The following is a 24512-nucleotide window of genomic DNA, read 5'->3' on the forward strand; positions in this document are numbered from 1 at the left end:
TACGAAGTAGTATGCCTGGGTCATACATTTATTTCTTTGGAACATTCAAACCTTTAATTAAATATACCACCATTCGGTTGGTCCTCTTAATTGGTCTTTCCATTTTTTGGTGTATTTGCAACTTGATTTCAACAACGCATTCCTTAATGGCTAATTTAACGAAAAAATATACATAAAAATCATGTAGTTTTGAGGATTGATATGGGCCTCCTTAACAAGCCATTTATGAGCTCAAACATGCTCCACGATCCTAGTTCAATAAGCTCATGAGGAATATATTGTCCAAGAAGGATTTCGAGCTTGTCAATTAGAAACTTTATTATTTGTTCACATTTATTCTAGCTACATCATATATATTTTGGTGTACACGGTTGACCTGATCTCCACATATACAAATACATCTTAGATGTAAAGGTCCATCACTTTGTTAAATCGAGATTTTCCACTCAATGATATTAGTAAGCATTTTTGGTCATGGAACTTAACTCAAACTCTACGGGTATAACTTTATCCCGATAAAGCTACAGTTAAGTTATTCTTCAACGTAACGAAATGATAAAGGCATCGTCTATTTATACACCACATAATCCAAATTCTCAGCTAAATAATGTGGTGTTTCATGATCCAAATCTCATTCTATTGATTGTGAGATTCCTTCATTATGCTACCATTACATAGCCCATACACTAGATGTAGTCAATCTGGTTTACCGGTTTATCCACTTATCAACAACTCGTTGTTGGAAGGCAACAAAAAGACTTCTTAGATACTTAAAGGGCACATCAAATCATTCCCTTCATTTCACACCTATAAATGCTAAATTTCTCCTTGTTTTCTCTAGTTTTAGATGGATTTCAAATAAGTTTTAGAAGAGGTATTAGGATGGTTATACCATCTTACATGGCTCCAAATCATTTGTACTTCTTGAAATCTATGAGTTATTGTAACATCCCATTTAAAATATAATAATTAAATAATAAACTTGGAACCCGAGAAACAATTTTATTATTATTTTATGTTAATATAGTCCAAAACCAAATAATAATTAGTGGGGTGTTGGTCTCGGGAAGCCAAATGGCGATATTTGAATATTCGGGGGATTAATGTGTAAATTTGGGACTTGTTTCACAAAGGAATTTAGAAGTCACGGGGGGTGTTTGGTATTATTGGGACTTATTATGTAAGGGATTCAGGAGGCGGGGTTAAAAGGGTAAATTGTGGCTTTGTTTTGAAAGGAATAATACAAGGAGGGACCATAGTTGTTATTATGGGAATGAGTTTGGATGTGTCGGGTATATAAGCTACGAAACCCTAACCCTAATCAACTATGCAGCTGCTACCCTCTCTACCTTAACCTCCATCCACCGCCACCTCCATTTTGACGCCGGAAACCGCCAAGCCACAATAACCACTGCCGATCTCGCGTCCACCGGAGACCGCTGAAGCCAAACGTCGGTGCAGCCACGGAAACGACGAATAATCCCACGTTTCGCCTGATCTATGGGTCGCCTGACCATTTAGTGCCGCCGCTGTCGTTGCGGTCAACCCTTCTCCACCTCCTTCTCTCCGTCGTCGGTCGTAGCGTCATTGTTGCTGCGGTCGCTGACTGTTCTATCGATATGGCAGCCGTGTTCTTGGTTTGTGAGGGAGGTACTCGTGTGAGTGGATTTTCGGATGAGCAGAAAGCCATGAAGAGCCACCATGGCAGCCGGCCATGGTGGCAGTCGCCGAAGACAAGGTTGTTTACGCCGCTGCCTGCCTTATTGCGTCACCATCGCCGCCGTGAGCCACCAGGGGGTGGCTGGGGTGTATTCTGCGGATCTGAACAATGGGTGTGTCATGTGTGTGGTGTCTTGGCTGAAATCGCAGGAAGGCCACCACCACCACCGTGAGGTGGTGGCTGCCACCATGCACCACCGTATGTATGTGTGTGTGTTAGTAGGTGTGTGTGTGTTTATTTGAGATTTAGCATTGTAAAGTGTAATTACAAATTGGAATAATGAAAGGAAAACTAAAAACCACCACCGTGAGGTGGTGGGTGCCGCCTCCTGCCGCCACCGGCCGCCGTGTCGGGTGGCGGTATGCTTTGATGGTGTTTTGACTCGTTTGGATGCTTGGACAAGGGACTAAGAAACCCTAATGGGGCCAATGAGGCTTAATGGGCTTAATAAACCCTAATGGGCCCAATGAAGCTTAATGGACCTAAAAGCCCAAACAGATGACTAATGGGCCCAGTGAAACCTTAATGAGTCTAATGAACCTCAATTGATCACTGAAAAATTAGCTTAAGGTAATAATGGACTTAATGGATTAAGTCCTTAATGGGTTAAGTAAGAAACACTTAACCCTAATCATCATTTCATGTGGAAACCCTAATTTTGGGATTAGGGGCTTGGACTTATCGGGACCCACATTTGGGCCATTGGAATGGAATTGTGTATTAAGCCCAATCACACCATATGACTTATTTAGTAAAGTGAGAGACTTAATGGATTAAGTCCGTAATGGGTTAAGTGAGAAACACTTAACCCTAATTGTCATTTTATATGAAACCCTAATTTCACTTCGGCTTTGTGTTGGGCCTTTCCTTTGGGCTTTGGTAATCGGATTATTAATGGGCCATCCAAGAATAATCATATGGACTAGAATATGTTGATGGGCTTAGGGTAAGGCCCATATGAGGGTGTGGGCCCAATTTGGAAAATTGGGCCATATGTTGGGCTTTGGCCCATTACTTGACTATTGAGCCTTTAGTGTGTGAGTTGGACTTTGGGCTTGGAACCCAATTATTAATTGGGTGTTGTTTGATGTTGACAGTTCGGGAATCTGTCAACCAGCAGCTGGAGTTTTATCGGCGGGACTTCAGCAGTGCCAGGTGAGTTCTCCTCACTATATCAACAGGGTCTAAGGCACCAAGGCAGGCCCTTTATGGATTCTATTTGGATTATTGCATGTTATGCATACTGATTTATATCCTGGTAGTTAGGATGGTGATATGCTATGCATTACTGACCCGGTTGGGTCGGTATCCTAGTATATAGGATAATGCTATGTTAGTGACCTGTTAGGTCGATATCCTGATTATAGGATTGTTGATATGCTTTTTGATCTGTTAGATCGGTTTGACTGTTATATATATACATGCTAGTGTTATATGATGTCTATGTGCACATGATTGTCCTTGTTATAGGATGATGCTATGTTAGTGACCGGTTAGGTCTGTATCCCGGTTATTGGGATGTTGCTATGATTGGTGATCTGTTACATCGGTTTGACTATTATATGAAATGAGTTAGCGTATGATATTTATGTACACATGTTTGTTTGCTTGGGGGTTGGGTTGAGGCGGTCCTGCTTTGTGATGTAGGCCAACATACCCGGTGAACGGTCCGGATAGGCTGTAGGCCCTACGTGGCGGTCCAGACGTGCCGAAGGCTCGAAGAGCAGTCCAGATAGACTGAAGGCCTGTGAGGCGGTCCAGTCAGGCTGATGACTCATATGCATGTTGTTCTGTATTTGTTATATGATATGGTTATATTTGTATGGCGTTAGTATTTTGGGGAAACTCACTAAGCTTCGGGCTTACAGTTGTTGATTTTATTTCAGGTATTTCTGATGATCGCGGGAAGGCGAAGGCGTGATCGTGCACGTCCTCATATTTTCATGATTGATTCTGGGGATACTCTGATGCTTAAACTATATTGAAAACAAATTGTAATAACTAAATGGTTTTAAAAAGTTTTAAACTGGCTTGAATTTTTGGGTGTTACAAGTTGGTATCAGAGCCTTGGTTTGAGTGAATTGGAGGAATATTCGTGTGAATCCAGTCTCAAATCAAGGAAAGGTTTTCAAAATGATTTCTAAAATGGTTTTCAAAATAAGTAAAGGAGGATGCATGGTGTACGATCAGCCGGAGCCAGTAAGTAGACCCCAAAATACCATACAGTTATTTGATTATGTGATATGTTAGAACAACAAGCTAGTACTAGGCTAAGGATCTTCAGGAATTGCATGATAGAATTGCCTGATTACATGATGCCTGCTAGCCTAGGGTTTTCCTTATATTAGATTGACATAATTACTGTAGTTACTTGTGTATGCATCACGGTTGTATATAATTAAGATCTTATAGCCTGAGAATGTTTGATTTGGCCTTATGTTCTATTCTTATTGATTAGGGCTTAGGGTAGGATCGAATATTCAAAACTCTATGGGGTCCAGCCTTATGTATGGGTAGCATACACTAGTGCTGCAGGGTTGGTGGAAGTTTCATGGATGGGTGGGTTGTGTGAGGCCGGGAGGCCAGTTATGAGATATTTAGCATTCCTCTAGGACTGAGGATTGAATGATCGCTATGTTTATGTATATTGTTAGGGCGTTGTGATGATACTTGAGACAAATATGGGTAGGTGTGGAAGGTAGTATGGGCTCGTACTACTGAAAGCACAGGACCCATACGCGTAGCAAGGAAGTCACAACCCCTAAGGTTGGGTAGGGAGTTGGTCCCCTGTTATATTATGGATTATCATAGATCTTTCTGGTGTCTTACCAGAATGGCGGTTACGAGACGTCTTCAGACCGGATCCAGGTTAGGATCGGGAGTTGGCAGCTAGGATAGGCCAGCATTGTTAGAGGATCGTGTCAATGAGATCATCTGGGAGGAGGTGATTGAGATTGTTCGGGGACAGTTGCCGGAGATGTCTGGGTCTATCAAGACCGTTATGGTCGAGTATTTCGACGAGCGCTATACAGCTAGTGCCGAGACAATTGTCGTGGCAGCTATAGCAGCTGTAACAACGGCAGGGGAAGGAGCCAGTTAGGCTTTCTAGTATCGGGACTTCGATGATGCGAAGCCCCGACTTTTGATAGGGTTCAGGACCGGGTTATAGCCATGAGGTACCATATGACGTAAAGGGATGTTGCTTCACATGTTCATGTTCTACTTTCCAAAAGATCAGGCACACTCTGAACCTGCTAAGGTCCGGGGCGAAGGATTGGTGGGGACTTGTTATTAAGACGTATTCTGAGGAGCAGAAAGTTGCAGCTACTTGGGATCAGTGAGGTGTTCTGTACTTGTTACAGTCTGCGGGTTAAGCGGGAGAGTCTAGCAGATCTGATTCTAGATTGAGGCTTCGGGGCTTTTGCTCGAGGCCGGAATGTGAGTCGCGGGGACTCCGGAAAGGAGTAATGATTGTGTTCAGCTGGATTTATGCAACTGGAATTAAAAATGGTTTATTGATAGGATTGGAATGTCGTTTTCTAGGGCAAGGATTGTGCCCTTTCAGTTTATGAGCTCGAAGGATTAAGCAGGCTTGTGACCCCAGGATCAGGTTGTATTCTAACTCGGGGTTAGTTGGTCGCTGGGATTGGCGATAGTGGTTTAGCGCTGGTAAGCACAGGTGGGTCGATGTGGCATAAGTATTTTGGAGGTCCATTTCGCCTTGGATCTCTTGTATCAGACGGTAAGGACTGATTGTGCGATCTATTGCACTTTCGAGATTGTAGACTATGTCTTGGGAGTGGTTGTAGCCTGGTTTAGGGCAAAGGTTGTTTCAGCTACTACACTTCAGCTGTGGATGATTGAGCTGGTGAGTGAGTTAGGGTGCGAGGCCCTGAATGATATGATTTCTAGAGCCGAGAGCGGGAGATTTGTTGGAGCACCTTGGGAAGAAGGGTATTATATGGGAGGTCTGCGGACAGGGTCCCACATGATGATTCTTCAGCATGGTCAGGATTCAGTGGTTTTAGTAAGCATTATTGATTGGCGGAGGAAAGCACCAAGGGAAGTAGCTCGTTGTTGAGACATTAGTTGGAGTATCTATCTTTGGACTTTAAGATTTGGGAGTGGGATCATTCGAGCATTGGGGACTGTTGGTGTCCCTGGGATTCAAAAAGTGTTCAGCTAGTTACTAGAAGTGTGTGATCACTAGGGATTGGCTGGTAATGGAGCACTAATTGGTAAGAGTTGGTTGTATTTGGATCGATCGTTGGTAGTGAGAAAGAATGGAAATTCTCCAATTTTCCTGTATTGTGAAGACTTAGTCGAATCTAAATGGGGGAGAATTGTCCCGTGATATAGAGGCAGGATTGTTTTTGGAAATAGGATAAGTTTCACATCATTGTCATGAAGGAAGACAAACTAAGTGGTTGTTTGGTTTGTGGGTTGTGTGAATTGGGAGTTCGGTAAAACTCCCGAGCGTGTGTATCATGTTTTCCTTGTGATTGATAGCAGAAGTCGGGAAACTAGGTTGGAGTTCTAGTCATGAATTGTGTTCAGTTCGAGTATTCGGCCGAGGGTGTGCTCGACTCTGAAGGTTTTGGACTGATAGGTTGAGGGTTTTGATAGCTGCCAGGACTCGACAGTACATTCAGCACAGGTGTGCGGGTTATTAGCATATGCGGTAGACACGCAGGTCAGGGAACAAACCACGGATTTTCGGGAGGATGGACGATCGACATGAGGCCTAGGGTTAGGCCGGGGTTAGAATCCACGAAATGGATCAGGAGTTCGGAACCCTAAGTGGGTGAGAACAGTCTTCATGGGAAAGATCACCAGGGGGTGGTCCAAAGAGATGTTCAATAGTTTAGAGTGGTCCAGATGACTGAAGGCCTAGTGAGGCGGTCCAATCATGCTGAAGACTCTGTATGTGTTTGTAGATGTATGTGCGGGTATTGAGTATGCTACTATGCTATATCAATCAGTAGGTATGTTCCCAAGTGTTGAATGTGTTGCTGGAGTAGGCTGAAGACTCCGGTATATTTTCGGTTGATCGGAAGTTGTTATTAGAAATCGGATAGAGTACAGTGGATCTTGGTGACCTCATCAGTTCGGAGTGTCTCATGGGATTAATCTGCTTGGATCAGGTAATACTCTAATTAGCTGATCGGGAGTAGATCTGAATGGGTATCCGCCAATTTTAGGAAGGCTTGGGATTAGAATGTTCTATCGTTCAGGTTCTGGGAACCGGATTAGACCTGGTTAAGCTCGTGATAAGACTGTAGGAACGCCACTACAGTTATGAGGCCAAGGAAGCAATGGATTGCTTAAGGTTCGTGTGATGTAATGCTACCATTGGTCATGTAGCAATCGCATTTAGCCATGGGTTGGTAGCAACAAGATTCGACGCATGGATCTGATCGGGTGGATCAGGAGCCTGTTGGAGCCACAGTGGCATGATAACTAGTGGTAACTAGTTCCAGGGAAGGATTTCATTCGGAAGTCATATGAAACAACTATGTGGGAGTCCTTTAGCTCCGCGACCGGGCCGGAGTTCGGTAGGTCAGATGATTGGTGAACGAATTGAGACCAGGGAGGTCTCGGTAGATTTTGGAAAGCAGCCATGGGGAAACATACTACTTCAGGCAGATCAGTGTTCTGACAGTTTCCGTGAATAGGGCGGTATTGACAAATTGGGTCTTCAGGTGTATGAGAAGTATCTCGATGTTGGAACCCCCCAGATATCAGGAGTTGAATAGTTAGATGAGAGACAAGCGGACTGGGCTCAACAATAATGATTTGGTATGAGAGGTCTGTCAGAGAGCCAGACAATCACGAGACTTCATGTTTTGTATCGAGTAAATGTGATCATATTGTAAGGGATTCGTTTATTTTAAGTTTTAGAACCCTGCGAGGGTTGATTACGGTTGCCTTGGAAAGGCTAGGGTTATGCTCGGGATTGTAGTTCAAGTTGTTGGCGTGTAAGGAATGAGAAGAAACGATTTCGAGGACGAAATCAAATTTAAGTGGGGGAGATTTGTAACATCCCATTTAAAATATAATAATTAAATAATAAACTTGGAACCCGAGAAGCAATTTGTATTATTATTTTATTTTAATATAGTCCAAAACCAAAAAATAATTAGTGGGGTGTTGGTCTCGGGAAGCCAAATGGCGATATTTGAATATACGGGGGATTAATGTGTAAATTCGGGACTTGTTTTGCAAAGGATTTTAGAAGTCAGGGGGGGTGTTTGGTATTATTGGGACTTATTATGTAAGGGTTTCAGGAGGCGGGGTTAAAAGGGTAAATTGTGGCCTTGTTTTGAAAGGAATAATACAAGGAGGGACCATAGTTGTTATTATGGGAATGAGTTTGGATGTGTCGGGTATATAAGCTACGAAACCCTAACCCTAATCAACTATGCAGCCGCTACCCTCTCTACCTTAACCTCCATCCGCCGCCACCTCCATTTTGACGCCGGAAACCGCCAAGCCACAACAACCACTGCCGATCTCGCGTCCACCGGAGACCGCTGAAGCCAAACGTCGGTGCAACCACGGAAACGACGAATAATCCCACGTTTCGCCTGATCTATGGGTCTCCTGACCGTTTAGCGCCGCCACTGTCGTCGCGGTCAACCCTTCTCCACCTCCTTCTCTCCGTCGTCGGTCGTAGCGTCATTGTTGCTGCGGTCGCTGACTGTTCTATCGATATGCCAGCTGTGTTCTTGGTTTGTGAGGGAGGTACTCGTGTGAGTGGATTTTCGGATGAGCAGAAAGCCATGAAGAGCCACCATGGCAGCCGGCCATGGTGGCAGCCGCCGAAGACAAGGTTGTTTACACCGCTGCCTGCCTTATTGCGTCACCATCGCCGTCGTGAGCCACCAGGGGGTGGCTGCGGTGTATTCTGCGGATCTGAACAATGGGTGTGTCATGTGTGTGGTGTCTTGGCTGAAATCGCAGGAAGGCCACCACCACCACCGTGAAGTGGTGGCTGCCACCATGCACCACCGTATGTATGTGTGTGTTTATTTGAGATTTAGCATTGTAAAGTGTAATTACAAATTGGAATAATGAAAGGAAAACTAAAAACCACCACCGTGAGGTGGTGGCTGCTGCCACCGGCCGCCGTGTTGGGTGGCGGTGTGCTTTGATGGTGTTTTGACTCGTTTGGATGCTTGGACAAGGGACTAAGAAACCCTAATGTGCCCAATGAGGCTTAATGGGCTTAATAAACCCTAATGGGCCCAATGAAGCCTAATGGACCTAAAAGCCCATACAGATGACTAATGGGCCCAGTGAAACCTTAATGTGTCTAATGAACCTCAATTGATCATTGACAAATTAGCTTAAGGCAATAATGGACTTAATGGATTAAGTCATTAATGGGTTAAGTAAGAAACACTTAACCCTAATCATCATTTCATGTGGAAACCCTAATTTTGGGATTAGGGGCTTGGACTTATCGGGACCCACATTTGGGCCATTGGAATGGAATTGTGTATTAAGCCCAATCACACCATATGACTTATTTAGTAAAGTGAGAGACTTAATGGATTAAGTCCTTAATGGGTTAAGTGAGAAACACTTAACCCTAATTGTCATTTTATATGAAACCCTAATTTCACTTGGGTTTTGTGTTGGGCCTTTCCTTTGGGCTTTGGTAATCGGATTATTAATGGGCCATCCAAGAATAATCATATGGACTAGAATATGTTGATGGGCTTAGGGTAAGGCCCATATGAGGGTGTGGTCCCAATTTGGAAAATTGGGCCATATGTTGGGCTTTGGCCCATTACTTGACTATTGAGCCTTTAGTGTGTGAGTTGGACTTTGGGCTTGGAACCCAATTATTAATTGGGTGTTTTTTGATGTTGACAGTTCGGGAATCTGTCAACCAGCAGCTGGAGTTTTATCGGCGGGACTTCAGCAGTGCCAGGTGAGTTCTCCTCACTATATCAACAGGGTCTAAGGCACCAAGGCCGACCCTTTATGGATTGTATTCGGATTATTGCATGTTATGCATAATGATTTATATCCTGGTAGTTAGGATTGTGATATGCTATGCTTTACTGACCCGGTTGGGTCGGTATCCTGGTATATAGGATGATGCTATGTTAGTGACCTGTTAGGTCGATATCCTGGTTATAGGATTGTTGATATGCTTTGTGATCTGTTAGATCGGTTTGACTGTTATATATATACATGCTAGTGTTATATGATGTCTATGTGCACATGATTGTCCTAGTTATAGGATGATGCTATGTTAGTGACCGGTTAGGTCTGTATCCCGGTTATTGGGATGTTGCTATGATTGGTGATCTGTTCGATTGGTTTGACTGTTATATGAAATGAGCTAGCATATGATATTTATGTGCACATGTTTGTTTGATTGGGGGTTGGGTTGAGGCGGTCCTGCTTTGTGCTGTAGGCCAAAATACCCGGCGAGATGTCCGGATAGGCTGTAGGCCCTGCGTGGCAGTCCAGACGTGCCGAAGGCTCGAAGAGCAATCCAGATACACTGAAGGCCTGTGAGGCGGTCCAGTCAGGCTGATGACTCATTATGCATGTTGTTCTGTATTTGTTATATGATATGGTTATATTTGTATGGCGTTGGTATTTTGGGGAAACTCACTAAGCTTCGGGCTTACAGTTGTTGATTTTATTTCAGGTATTTCTGATGATCGCGGGAAGGCAAAGGCGTGATCGTGCACGTCCTCATATTTTCATGATTGATTCTGGGGATACTCTGATGCTTAAACTATTTTGAAAACAAATTGTAATAACTTAATGGTTTTAAAAAGTTTTAAATTGGCTTGAATTTTTGGGTGTTACAGTTATTGCACGCTCTAGAATAGAATCCAAGTAACGCTCTCTAATCTACAATACATTCGGGCTATTATGACTCAAACAACTTATTAAAGACCTTAATAATCCTCTCCGTCATTATCCTTTGCAAATTTGTGATAATGTTGGAGCAATTTTCTTGGGCATGAACCTTGTTATAAGTAACAGATCGAAGCATATACCCTTGGATTACTAGTTCATAAGAAAACTGGTTAAAACTGACGCTTTCAGAATTAGTCATTTATATCATGTGTGGATCGGTGGGTACAAATATTTTCCAAAATGTTGGCCAAGAGTCAAATTGCTCTTATTTTTAATAAGCTACAAGTATGTCTTGTCCTTGTTCTTTCCAGGGGCTAACAATGTGATTTAATCATACATGTATTATATGAATTATTTGAAATGTTCAACTATCATTCCTAGTCGTCTATATGTTGTTTATATAATGCTTTGTGTTTAGGAATTATAAAATTTCCCATGTTATATATGTGCCTATGTAATTCATGTATACATAACACATTTTTCAATACAGATAACTTGGTTTTATAATTATCTATATTCAATAAACTATCCATTATTGACATAAGAACTTGTGGTTAGTAATTGAAAGATGATATTAAATTATAGAATGTTTGTCAAAATAACTCACCACCATAGTGAAAATGATATATGTCGAATAAAAGATTTAATAGTAAAACGGCGAGTCTAAGAAGAAGAAAACAATGTCAATATTGTTGGATTAGGGTGTCTAAGGTCTTAACTATATTGGTATATTGAGTGAGTAATAGTAAAGTCCTTTTTTGGTTACCCTTATAACTAGGAAATGGTCTTGATTGATATGGAGAGAAAGATATAATTTATTAATATATTATAGGATTAATATATCAGTTAGAAATGAAAATAATTAATTAAAAATTAATCAGAGTTAAGTTGATTAATTGTTCTGAATTAATTATAATTAATTAATGGGTCTAAGGTTTAAAATGCAATTTTTCAAAATTCTAACAAGGAAGCATTCTAGAATATCCTTAGGAAGGGACTGTTTTGGAGGCCCTCTCTATGGCTTCTGGAAGCCTCATTGGTTGATAAAGAAAGTGAATTTGAATTGCAATATAATATTGATATATTGAATTCAAATTAGGGTTTCCTACAACTATAAACAAGGACCTCTAATAGGCTTAAGAACCCTGCACAAGGATAAGGAATTTTCGAAATCCCTCTCCCTCTCTCTTTATTTTCGATCCTAGGGTTTGGGTATAATTCATTAGAAGCTTCCGCACTCTTAGGGCAAGCATTCCAAGAAGGGTTCTTCAAAAGATACATTGTTGTTTTTGATAAAAACAAAAAGGTATGTTTATTAAACCTTCGTGATTTTCGATTTTAGCTAGGTTATTTAGAAGTTTCAAAGTAAGTAGCTATTATGAGAAAAGCCATAGAATTTCTAGGTTGCATGTGGCCATAAATTTTATGTGAAATTCCGCAAGTACATAGAAGTAATCTAGAAAACCATTCAGTGGCATCCGAGCCATAGGCTTGTTCTATAATTTGCATATGTGTGAAGCCGTAAAAGAAACTTGGAAATCGAATATAACTAGCTCTCTAGGGTTTTCGAAAATTGCCTTGCCTCCTTCCTTTTTTCGAAATTTGCTAGGGTTTCCTAGTTTCCTTATTTGTTATTTTAATTTCCTTAGAATTTGAACAACTAAAACTAGATAATCTATACCCTAATTTTCAAAAATAAGGAATGATTAGGATTAAATAAATAAATTAATTAATAGTGTAACTAAAGATAATTATTTAATTTCTAAATAATTTAAGTAACTTAACTAATTGGTTAATTAAAAGATAAATATTAAATCAAAGATGGTTTAAAAGATTAATTAACTAATAGTTAATCAATATCATTAAATTTAAACCTTGTATTTTCTAAAGATTTTAAAATACACCCTATAAATATGTATGAGATTGTTGATACTATATGTATAACTAAAATTCAATCAAATCATTAGTAGGCTTCATTCACGAAGCCACACTATAAGAGAGGTATAAGGAAACGACTTATAAAATAACCGTTGAATGAGTGTCCTTATCACCTACCGCTTCTTTATGTGGTAGAGAGTCATTAGCTGAACGAGTTTGATAGGACATAATCATATTAAAAGTATAATATATAAGTTGTATAACCTTCTAAAATCCCACTCTAGTTACTTTTGTAAAAAAATGTGAAATAATATGCTAATCTAGGAAAACGCACAATGGTTCTTTGTGAGTTGTTAGCGGAGCCAACATAGTTAACCGACACACTAATTAGGGACTAAAAATTTGAACAGCGTCACAACTCGAGTTTATGGTTGTTGATGGAGTGTGTGTGGGTAACCAACACGTCAATGCGAGATCATAAATGGGAACGAGGTTGTCATGCGGGTTTGCATGGTTATACACATCTTATTTGTGAGCCTCGACATATCTGTCACAAATCAAAGATTATAATATGATATTAAACACACAATTGAAAAGTTTAGTGAATATCGAGGATCTACAAATTCTATAATAGATTGAAATTGGTAAAGTGCCTTACCTACCTTAAATAAATTCGTAACTAGATTACGACATCCCTCTTCTTAATTTCGAATTGTATTTTCGGATCCTAGCCTTGAATATGAATTTTGGTTAAAATATTTAAGGATAATCAACTAACTAAAATCTTATCTCTTATTTAAGATGTCTGGAAATGGTGATCTTCCTTCTGCTTCATACTCATTCCTTTTACAAGCTCTTTCACCTCATCTTCCTGTTGAGCGACCCTCACTCATTTCTATCCTTATGAGGCTCAAAATATTTGATATAAACAAAGCCTTATTTTCATGCATGTATGATGAAGGAACCCATTTATGTGCATTTGTCAACAAAGTGAAAACGTACATTGACAGACTGGGCAACATGGATGGTGAATTTCTAGTGGAGTATGTTATAGATTATTTGATTTTGATTTTTCTCCCAGATTCTTACAAATAGTTTGTAACTAATTTCTGCATGAAGAACGTCAAGGTTACCTATATGGAGTTTTCAGATATGTTAGCGGATGAAGAAGATAACATCATTGAAAAGTAAACTCTATCTCGTTCCAAGGCTATTGAAACAAGAATTGTTTATGAGAAAAAGATGATTTATCTTCTTAAAAAAATGAGAAAGTCACGATTGAAGTGTTCAATCAAGGACTCAAGAGAAATTCCGATCCAGAGAATGCTCCAATCCACCATTCAACTTAAGCTTATTGTCCTTTTTGTAAAGAGAAAAACTAATGGACAGGAAAATTAACCAGAATCCTTGAAGGACTTTGAAGATGAGATGGTACAAATAACCGAACCAAATTCTGGTCTTTACTAAAACATTTCATACTACTAGATTCACTGTTTCTTGATATTAGATGTGATCATTACATATGCTCAGTATTACGGGAACTGAATAATAAAATCTCGAGCTTGCACTGATCGAAGAACTTAAGAAACTAGAGTAAAGGTCATTTGTTACATTGGGTGGAGAGATCAAGTTGAAGCTTTATAGTAGAGTTATGATTATTTTTTATTTAAACAATTGTTCTTATTGTTTAGAAATGACTATAAACATAATTTCATTCATGCATTATTTAGATAAGTTTATCTTTCTGGTTTTTATAATGAAAATCGTGCAATTTAGTTTATAAAAATGATGCATTTGTTTTCAAAGCTTTTCCTTGTAATGGTGTGTATGAAACTATTGTATGTCTGAATGAACTTGGAAATTGTTTTCATAATATTGTTTCTTCTAATAGTTTAGACAAAGTATGCTTATGGCATTGTCATCTTGGGCACATAAACAAGAAATGTATTGCCCAACTCCAAAAGGATGGAGTGTTGGAATCGTTTGACCTAAAGTCGGATGATCAATGCGAGTCTTGTCTATTAGGCAAGATGACTAAGTCTCCTTTCACTGGTACTTGTGAAAGAGATGAAGGATTGTTATAACTAATACATATGGATGTTTGTGGGCCTTTCAGATCTGCCATAAGAGATGAAAATCAATACTACGTGACGTTGACTTTTGCTTCCTGTATCATTATGGGGGTATTCCTTAGAGAGAGTCGCCCATATCCTCAATCTTCTTCCTACCAAGAAGGTTGTGAAAACACCTCATGCGATGTCGACATGGAAACCTCCCTCGCTCGCACATATCAATGTTTGGGGTTGTGATGTTTTTGTCAGGCACAAAACTCAAGACAAACTGGAACCTAGAGTTGAGAAGTGTATATTCATTGGTTACCCACAAAAGTCCTTTAGATACTTGTTCTACATACCAAGTCAAAACATGGTCTTCGTAGCTCGAAGAGGAGTCTTTCGTTAGAGAGAGCTCATATCCAAAGAGGATAGTGGGAGTACAATTGATCTTGAAGAGCTTTAAGATTCACCCAATGAAGGAACCTTTGATGACACTACCTCTCAACATGAGGCTAAACCTGTTGCACCCATTGATGATTCTCTTCCTCTTCTTCGATCAAGTATAGTTAACATGCTACCTTCGTTTTATGGTTTCCATATAATGACATACTGGGACACAATTATTAGTGATAGTACACTGGTAAATTTTTATGAGCCCGCTAACTACAAGGAAACAATGGTAGGCCCTGAAGCTGCAAAAATGGAAAGAGGCAATAGATAGTGAGATCCAATCCATGTATGATAACCAAGTGTGGACTTTGGTTGATCAGACACCTGGTCGAAAGACGGTAAGGTGCAAATGGATCTTCAAGAAAAAGACTGACATGGATGGTAATGTACACACCTTCAAGGCAATGTCGGTTGCAAAAGGGTTTACTCAAACCCAAGGGATTGATAATGATCATACCTTTTCACCAAGTGCCAAGATTAAGTCAATTAGGGTAACACTTGCCATAGCTTCCTATCATGATTATGAAGTGTAGCACATGGATGTTAAAAATGCTTTCCTAAATAGGAAGCTGACTAAGGATGTTTACATGTCTGATCCAGAGGGTTTTGAACATGCGAAATTCTCTAATAAGATGGGCAAGCTTGAGAAGTCCATCTATGAACTGAAACAATCATCTCACGGCTGGAATATTTGCTTCTAGGAAAAGGTCAAGGAGTTTGGATTTACTAGAAGTAAGGATGAGTCCTGCGTATATATCAAAGCTAGTGGGAGTTTAGTGAGCATTCTAGTTTTGTATGTTGATGATATACTCCTTATAGGAAACAACGTTGCAACTCTGCAAGATGTGAAGTACTGGCTTGTAAAGTGTTTCTCTATGAAGGATCTAGGAGAGGCCACATACATTCTTGGAATAAGGGTTTATATAGACAGGAAGAGACATTTTCTTGGGCTTATCCAGAGTATATACATGGATAAGATATTAAAACGGTTCAATATGGAGAATTCCAAGAAAGGGGATCTTCCCATACATCATATTGTAAAATTAAGCAAGACTCAATGTCCTGGTAGTGATAAGGAAATAGATGCAACGAGCCGAGTCACATATGCTTTTTCTATAGGATCGATCATGTATGGTATGACATATACTCGACCTGATGTAGCCTTTGCTTTGAGCATGGTTAGCATATATCAGGGAAATGATGGCATGGATCATTCGACAGTAGTAAAGAACATACTTAAGTATTTGCGAAAGACGAAATATATGATCTTAGTCCTTGGTGGAAAAGATGAACTTAAACTGAGTTGTTATAGTCACACCAGCTTTCAAACAGATTGGGATAATAGTTATTCACAATTTGGCTGGTTATTTCTATTCAACGGTGGAGCGGTAACTTGGAAGCGTTCCAAGTAACAGATACTGGTTGATTCTACTTGTGAATTAGGGTACATCGCAACAAGCGAGGCGGCGAAGGAAGCGACTTGGTTGACAAATTTTATTGGTGATGTTGGAGTTGTTCCTTCAATCCAAGGACCAATATACATTTTATGTGATAATTAAGGTGCAATTGCTTTGACCAAATAACCAAAGGATCATGGTAGATCAAGGGACATCGATACAATATACCATTATATCCGACATCGAGTATAACAAGGAAAAATCATGGTGAGTCGAGTATAATCAGATGATAATCTTGTTAATAAGGGGGAGGGTTTTAGAGTCCCTCTCTAGGGCTTCTTAAAGCCTCCTTTCTTGATAAGGAAATGGAATTTGAATTATAATATAATATTAATATCTTGAATTCAAATTAGGGTTTCCTACTTCTATAAATAGGGACCTCTAGTAGGCTTAAGAACCCTGCACAAGCATAAGGAATTTTCGTAATCCCTCTCCATCTATCTATTTTCGATCCTAGGGTTTGGGTGTGATTCATTAGAGGTTTCCACACTATTGGACCTAGCATTCCAAGAAGTATTCTTAAAAAATACATTCCTATTTTCGATAATAGCAACAAGCTATGTTTATTAAACCTTTGTGATTTTCGATTTTTTCTAGGTTATTTAGAAGTTTAAAAGTATCTAGCTATTATGAGAAATGCCATAGAATTTCTAGCTTGCATGTGCCCATGACTGTTACGTGAAATTAAACAATTACGTATAAGTAATCTAGAAAACCCATAAAATATATGTATCATTATAAATTTTAGTATAAATTGGTCATGATTATGAACTTTTGATGTATGCTCAAACCAATTACATGTAATATGTCCCATAGAGCACTTTATTATTAGTCCATCTCCAGCTTGCATGCCAAACAGAACACGCCCTCCATATCTTATTATCACAATGTTACTCACAACACACATTTCATTCTAACTTGGGCATGTACCAACTCCTTAAATCCATGGACCTTCACCACCGTAATATCATCTAATACAAACATTAAACCTCACATATATAACCCTCCATATTTCATTATCACGATGTGAATCTTGTTTTCTGTTAGTGGGTTTTCTATTGGGTTTTATTCAAAAGCTACTTTCAAAAACATGATTTTTAGGCAACAAAAAACTTATAAATTTTGAATAACATAAACAAGTTAAACCCACCAAGGATCATATTGCAAGTTGTAGAAAGATTTAATCAAGCACCATAGAAGACATGAAGAAAAGACAACCTTTTTAGTTCTTTAGATCCTCTTGGGAGGCTTGGAAGTTGATGAAGAATGATGAACATAAGAGAAACCAAAAATGACTCAACTTGATGTAGATGCTAGTCCAAAACTCTTAACTCTTAAGCTTGAAGTTCATAGCCAAAGAATAAGCTTCAAGAGAGTATAAATGCAAGTAATATCTTCATATGTTGAACAAAATAAGAGAGAGTGCATGCCTCGATGTAACTTATGGTTTTATTCTAGTAAGGAAACAAACCAAAATGCAAGCATTATAAAGTGTATTCATTACACAAAGGGTATTAAACCTTTAAGACAACCCATGCCCCTAAGATATGATGTCCTTTCTTAAAATTTGGATTTTATATAATAAAAAGAATTCACGAGTTTTATATTTTATAAACGAAGTTTATAAAATATAAACTTTAACCTTTTGGTAAAAGACAAAAGTCCTTATAGTCCAAAATGTTGTACATGACTTAATAAATCATACCATATGATACTTATTATGTTACTTGCTAATGAAAATTATTATTTTCATGAAATAAATATTTTCCAATGAATTATAAGAGTTTATTGAATATTTATTAAAATCAATTTCTAATAAATAATCAATTGTATCAAGTTGTTGTTAGTGTAACCCATTAATATCATATGTTAATTAGAAATATAACTATAATATGATTCTTAAGCATACTACATTTTTCAATTTCAAGATCCAACGGTATAAACATGATCAAATCATGTTCTACGAGACTCAGTTAGTGGCCCAAGTATTATGCCTGAGGCGTACATTGGTTTCTTTGAAACATCCAACCGTGTATTTAAGTTGACCACTATTCATTTGGTCCTCTTAATTGGTCTGTCCAATTTTTGGTGTATTTGGCAACTTGATTTCTACAACGCCTTCTTTAGTTGTTATTTTAACAAAGAAACATTCATAAAAAATCACGTAGTTTTGAGGATGCATGTGTGCCTCCTTAGCAAGCCATTTATGAGCTCAAACAAGCTCCACGAGCCTAATTCAATAAGCTCGTGAGGAATATATTGTCAAAAAAGGATTTCGAGCTTGTCAATTAGAAACTTTATAGTTTGTTCATGTCCATTCCAGCTACATCATATACATTTTGGTGTACGTGGATGACCTAATCGTCACATCTACAAATACATCTTAGATCTAAAGGCCTATCACTTTGTTAAATCGAGATTCTGCACCCAAATATATTAGTAAGCATTTTTTGTGCTTGGGACTTAGCTCAAACTCTATAGATATAACTTCATCCCAATAAAGCTACACTTAAGATATTATTCAATTTAGCCACATGATAGAGGCATCATCTATTTATACATTACATAATCCTAAGTCTCAGTTAAATCATCAAGGTGTTTCATGATTCAAATCTCTTTCGATAGATTATGGGATACCTTTATTATGCTATCATTACCCGTCCAATACATTAGATGTAGTCAATCTGGTTTACCAGTTTATGCATTTATCAACCACTCTCTGTTGGAAGGAAAGAAAAAGACTTCTTAGATACTTAATGGGCACATCACGTCACTGCCTTCATTTCACACCTATAAATGCTAAATTTCTCCTTGTTTTCTCTTCTTTCAGATGGATTTCAAATAACTATAATAAGAGGTATTATAAAGGTTTTACCATCTTACATGGTTCTAAATCATGTGTACTTCTCGAAAAAACCAATTTATGGCACACTCTATTACAGAAGCTAAGTAACGCTCTCATATCTAAAATACAATCGAGTTATTATTACTCAAACACCTTACTAAAGACCTTAATGATCCTCTCCATCATCATCCTTTGCAACTTTGTGATAATGTTGGAGCAATTTTCTTGAGCATGAACCTTGTCATAAGTAATAGATCGAAGCACATAGCCTTGGATTTCTAGTTCAAAATAAAACTAGTTAAAACTTACAATTAGTCTTGTATATCATGTGTGGACCGGTAGGTACACATCATTGCCAAAATGTTGTCCAAGAATCAAGTTGATATTAATTTTACTAAGCTACAAGTATGTCATGTCCTTGTTCTTTCTAGGAGCAAACGATATGATTTAATCATTCATGTAATATATAGATTATTTGAAATGTTCACCTCTCATTCCTAGTCTTCTATATGTTGTTGATATAAGGCTTTGTGTTTAGGAATTATGTAGTTTCCCATGTTGTATATGTGCCTAGGTAATTCATGTATACATAACACAAATTTTAATATAGAGAACTTGATTTTCTAATTATCTATATTCAATAAACTTTCTGTTACTGACATAAGAATTTAAGGTTAGTAATTGAATGATGAGATTAAATTATATATTGTTCGTCAAAATAACTCACCCCATAGTGAAAATGATATATCAAATAAAAAATTCAATAGTAAAACTTATACTCTAAGAAGAGGCAAAAATATCAATATATGTGTCATTATGAATTGAAGTATAAATTGGTCAAGAATATGAAAAAAAAAATTCAAGTCTAGAACCAATTTCAAGCCATGCTCAGATCACTAAACTGTAAATTTGGTATCATTAAAAGTCATCAATATAAGAAATCTACCATTCCCTGAAAAACTAGGTTGAGTTCTTTCATTCAGGGATAACCTAGAAATATTTTATGACTTCAAGAGTATACTTAATCAAGCTAAGAGACTCTCAATCACATAAGAACACCAGTCATATTATCAGAGATATTTAACTATACTTTGAATAAAGTTAAATATGGAGATGATAGTATTCGCGGAATTCACACAAATTAAAGTTAGGAAGACCCATTAATAAATTTTTTACTTCAAGCTAAGTATGAATGGTCACACTTTAACTATAAGAATTTATTATTCTAGAAATGAGATTTTATTTTTATTTAGTATGTGGATATTAGAAAATTACGACAAAAACTATTATATTTTTTAGATATATTGGGATATGATCTTCATATCATCACTTGTTGTGTTCTATATTATAATGTTTAATCCATGAATAATCATATTATTCTAAAATTTCGTAGTCCGTTATAACTATGGGATAAATTATTAAGTAAGACTAATATGAATTGGATTGGTTGACTCTCATTAGATTAAACTAGGCAAGTGGTTGTAACCAAGATTCATAGGTACTTGTTAGAGAACTGGTATTAGACAGATTAATACCAAATCATCTCATGGATCGCTTTCATGAGTGATACTTCATAAAAAGGTACTATCTTCGTATTACGCTTTGATGTGGTCAAACATTGATCCTTGGCTGGGCAGTTATAAAAGCCATTAAGGTGTGGTGTGAACTATGCAAGAGGCTTATGTAGTCAATATTGGATTTGTTCCTCTTATGTATTGAGAACTATATTTCTAACGCATGTTACCAAAATTTGAATACTAAATGAGATTGATAGTGATCCAAGTCTCATGTTCAACAAGATGTCTTTAACATAAGGATAACCGATAAACTTACCTTATACATTAACTATAGCTTTGAGTTATTTGGAATTAGATATTGATGAATGGCATTCTATATCGTGTGTTATTAGGGACAGTGAAATGTTGCTAGATGTTCACCACTGTCTATATCAATCTATGATGAGTCTTGTGCAAGTGGGAGGTTGAAAGATTTTTATTCCAAACAGTCATTGTATAATGACATTGCTAATCACACCTTATAGCAAGTTACTACTAGTTAGTTATTAATTACAATAATTTTGATTATTAATAAATATCAACACTTGTATTTAACTAGAAAAACAATATTTTATGAAAAATAATATTTTGTTACCATACTGGGAATTATTGTTTCTAGGAAATAATAATAAAGAGAACAAAAACAAGTTAAATATTATATCGTATGATTATTAACATTGTGTACAACATTTTAGCCATTTTGAGTAACCATTAAGTTGCATTACAATTAGCTAGTTAGGCTTCTGTAAAAGACATTCCTTGTCTTGGCTTAGTTTCTCTCATTTAAAGGTTGCCAATTCCGAGAATTGGAACCTCTTTCTCCCTCTCTTCTTCTCGCATTTGGTGCTTAAATTAAGAGTCATATATGTTGCTTCTCTTTAAGGAATATATATATATATATATATATATATATATATATATATATATATATATATATATATATATATATATATATATATGTGAATTCTAGCCTTTAGTTGTGGTATATATATATATATATATATATATATATATATATATATAAGTGAATTCTAGCCTTTAGTTGTGGTATTCCATTTTTTGGTGGATACTTGTAGAGAGCTTCTCCTTTGGAGCTTTATGCATCACTTCATCAACTTCCATCTCCCATTTGAATCAAAGATTTCAAAGATTGTAATATTTTCCTTTCTATGGTTATTTCAATCTTCCCATGCTTTGCAAAATGATCATTGGTGGTTAAAATGGCTTTAGCTTATTTAAATCCGAAATCGCTTCTGTTGCTAATCTCGTGGTTTTGGCTATATAATTAGACTATTTTTTTGAATAAAACTCAACATGATACTCTAATCTCCTAACTCCTTCCTTAAGCTGCTTTACTTCACCCACTAGAATACACATACAATACATGTATAGAAACTTGCATAATCTGAATTCAGTATATAATAGTCTAGTATACCATTTTTATATAAAGAAAATACTATTTTTGTTTGGAGCACCTACTCTCCATGTAGCCCTCCTACGCTCCGTGTAGGAGGCATATTTCAGTTCCTTCAAAGAATTCAATTTTGTTTCCACTTAGTTCATTAACGTTTCCCAAAATTAATCATTTCTTCTCACTTAAATGTTGGTTATTACTTAAACCAATTGATTACTCAAACAGTAACCTTAATCTTAACATGAATTAATTATGAAGTTTAATCTCATTAATATCCTGTTTAACTCCTCATAAAAACTACATGCATGCATGATATTGGATCTAATTCAGGTAGTACTTCTCTCAAGAACACCAATTTTATGTATGATTTTTTGGATTTTTTATCTAGTTCATCATAACCCTAATTTTCACTAATAAACTCAAGAACAAGAAGTGGAAATCAAAAGTTCTGAACTTGATTCAAAGAAATGAGGCACATGCACTTGAAATTCACTTGTTACAAGCCTTCGTCAAGCTCTAGTAGGTTAAATCCCACCTTAAAGTGTGTGTTTTTGGGGGAAAATTTGCTTAAATGAGTTGTAGAACTCATACATGTCTTTTTATATATTGCACACTACGCCCCGCGTAACACATCTATGCCCTGCGTAGGGACCATACACTTCGCATAACACTATAATCAACACTTCTATCTTATATCTGATTCAAATTTGGAAAACCATACCTTCTTCATACGAACTCGGATTTTGATGATATTTATATCTACGCATTCTTAATGGAGTCTACTACAACTTTCAATTACATTACTTCTACGAAAAAGGAATATATGTTTGTTAATAATCCCATATACCAAAAGATATACATTATTTTTCCTCAAAACAATACACAAATACATGCTTTACATTCGTACTTACGACAACATACTTTCAAGTGCAAGCCATCACCACTATGTCATGGGTATTTCCAAGGCTTATTAGTCACGAAAAATTAAGATAATATTAGTAATACGTCTTTTACAGAAAACTGGTATTACACCAAAACACCACTTGAGCAAAATACAAGAAATCCTAGGAGAGGAGATGGAATTAGAAAAATATAAACCTTTAGTAAAGGGTTTATTTTTCGAAAACCTATAGGAAGGGGAGAGGGAGAACAAAATTTCCAAGGAATAATGACCATCTAGGATTTGATCATTAGTTCCCTGTTTATAGATTCGCAGTTGCATAATCCTTAAGCAGCTGAAAAATCTTGGATAATCCTTATTTCGAATTTGGTCTCCTATCCTTAATCCCTTAAGGATTCTAGAATGTTTCAATGAATTAAAAATTTTAATTAATTAACATTCAACCCTTTTAATTAATTAATTAATTATTAACTTTTACGTAATGAATACTTGATTCCAAAATAGTTCCAATTAATTTAACATAACATAACAAATTAATAAACTATTTTCTCATATATTCTTTTTATTTCTTTTAATTGCTCAAATGGGTATTGAGGGAAACCCAAAAGGACCATGTTATTATTAGAAATATTACCAATAGCAATGACCTTATACACTCTTTCCAAAATATAGAGCATTGTGATGGAGCATTTGTAGTTGAGTTAGAGAATCTGATAGAAGACTAGAGAATAATAAGATGCACCCTTGATAGCACAAGGTGTACCATTGTTGGACATGGTGTTTTACCTTATGGTCAAGGTGCTCCATCTTAGTTGTCCTTGTGACCTTCATAGTGTTGATATGGTGCTTTTGTGCTACTAGAAGGAGTATATGCCATCAAGGGGTATAATATGCCATAGTGATGCATGAACCACCATCACGTGCATGCCTCGTGCTTGTTGGTAATATTTTTATGTGATTTTCACTTGAAATAAGTTTTGTATTGATTTACATTTTCTAACAAACATTATCAGAATGTTTCAGGTTGAAAAGATCCTGATGTTTCAACAGGTGTTTGAAGAATCAGATGTTGGAGCACTTGAAGTTAACATGGAGCACTTGATGTTGACATGGAGCACTTGAAGTTAACATGGATCACTTGTTGTTGACATGGAGCACTTGATGTTGTCATGGAGCACTTGTTGAACATGGATCACTTGCAGTTGACATGGATCACTTGATGAACATGGAACACTTGCAATTTACTTGGAGCACTTGTTGAACATGGAGCACTTGCAGCTTAGATGGAGCACCTGTTAAAAGCAAGTTGGATCATCATTATCTCAGATGGAACATCTAGATAGTATGT

The sequence above is a fragment of the Lactuca virosa genome, chromosome 5 (assembly GCF_052849685.1).
Source record: "Lactuca virosa cultivar CGN04683 chromosome 5, Lactuca_virosa_CGN04683_v6, whole genome shotgun sequence".
Classification (NCBI taxonomy): Eukaryota; Viridiplantae; Streptophyta; class Magnoliopsida; order Asterales; family Asteraceae; genus Lactuca; species Lactuca virosa.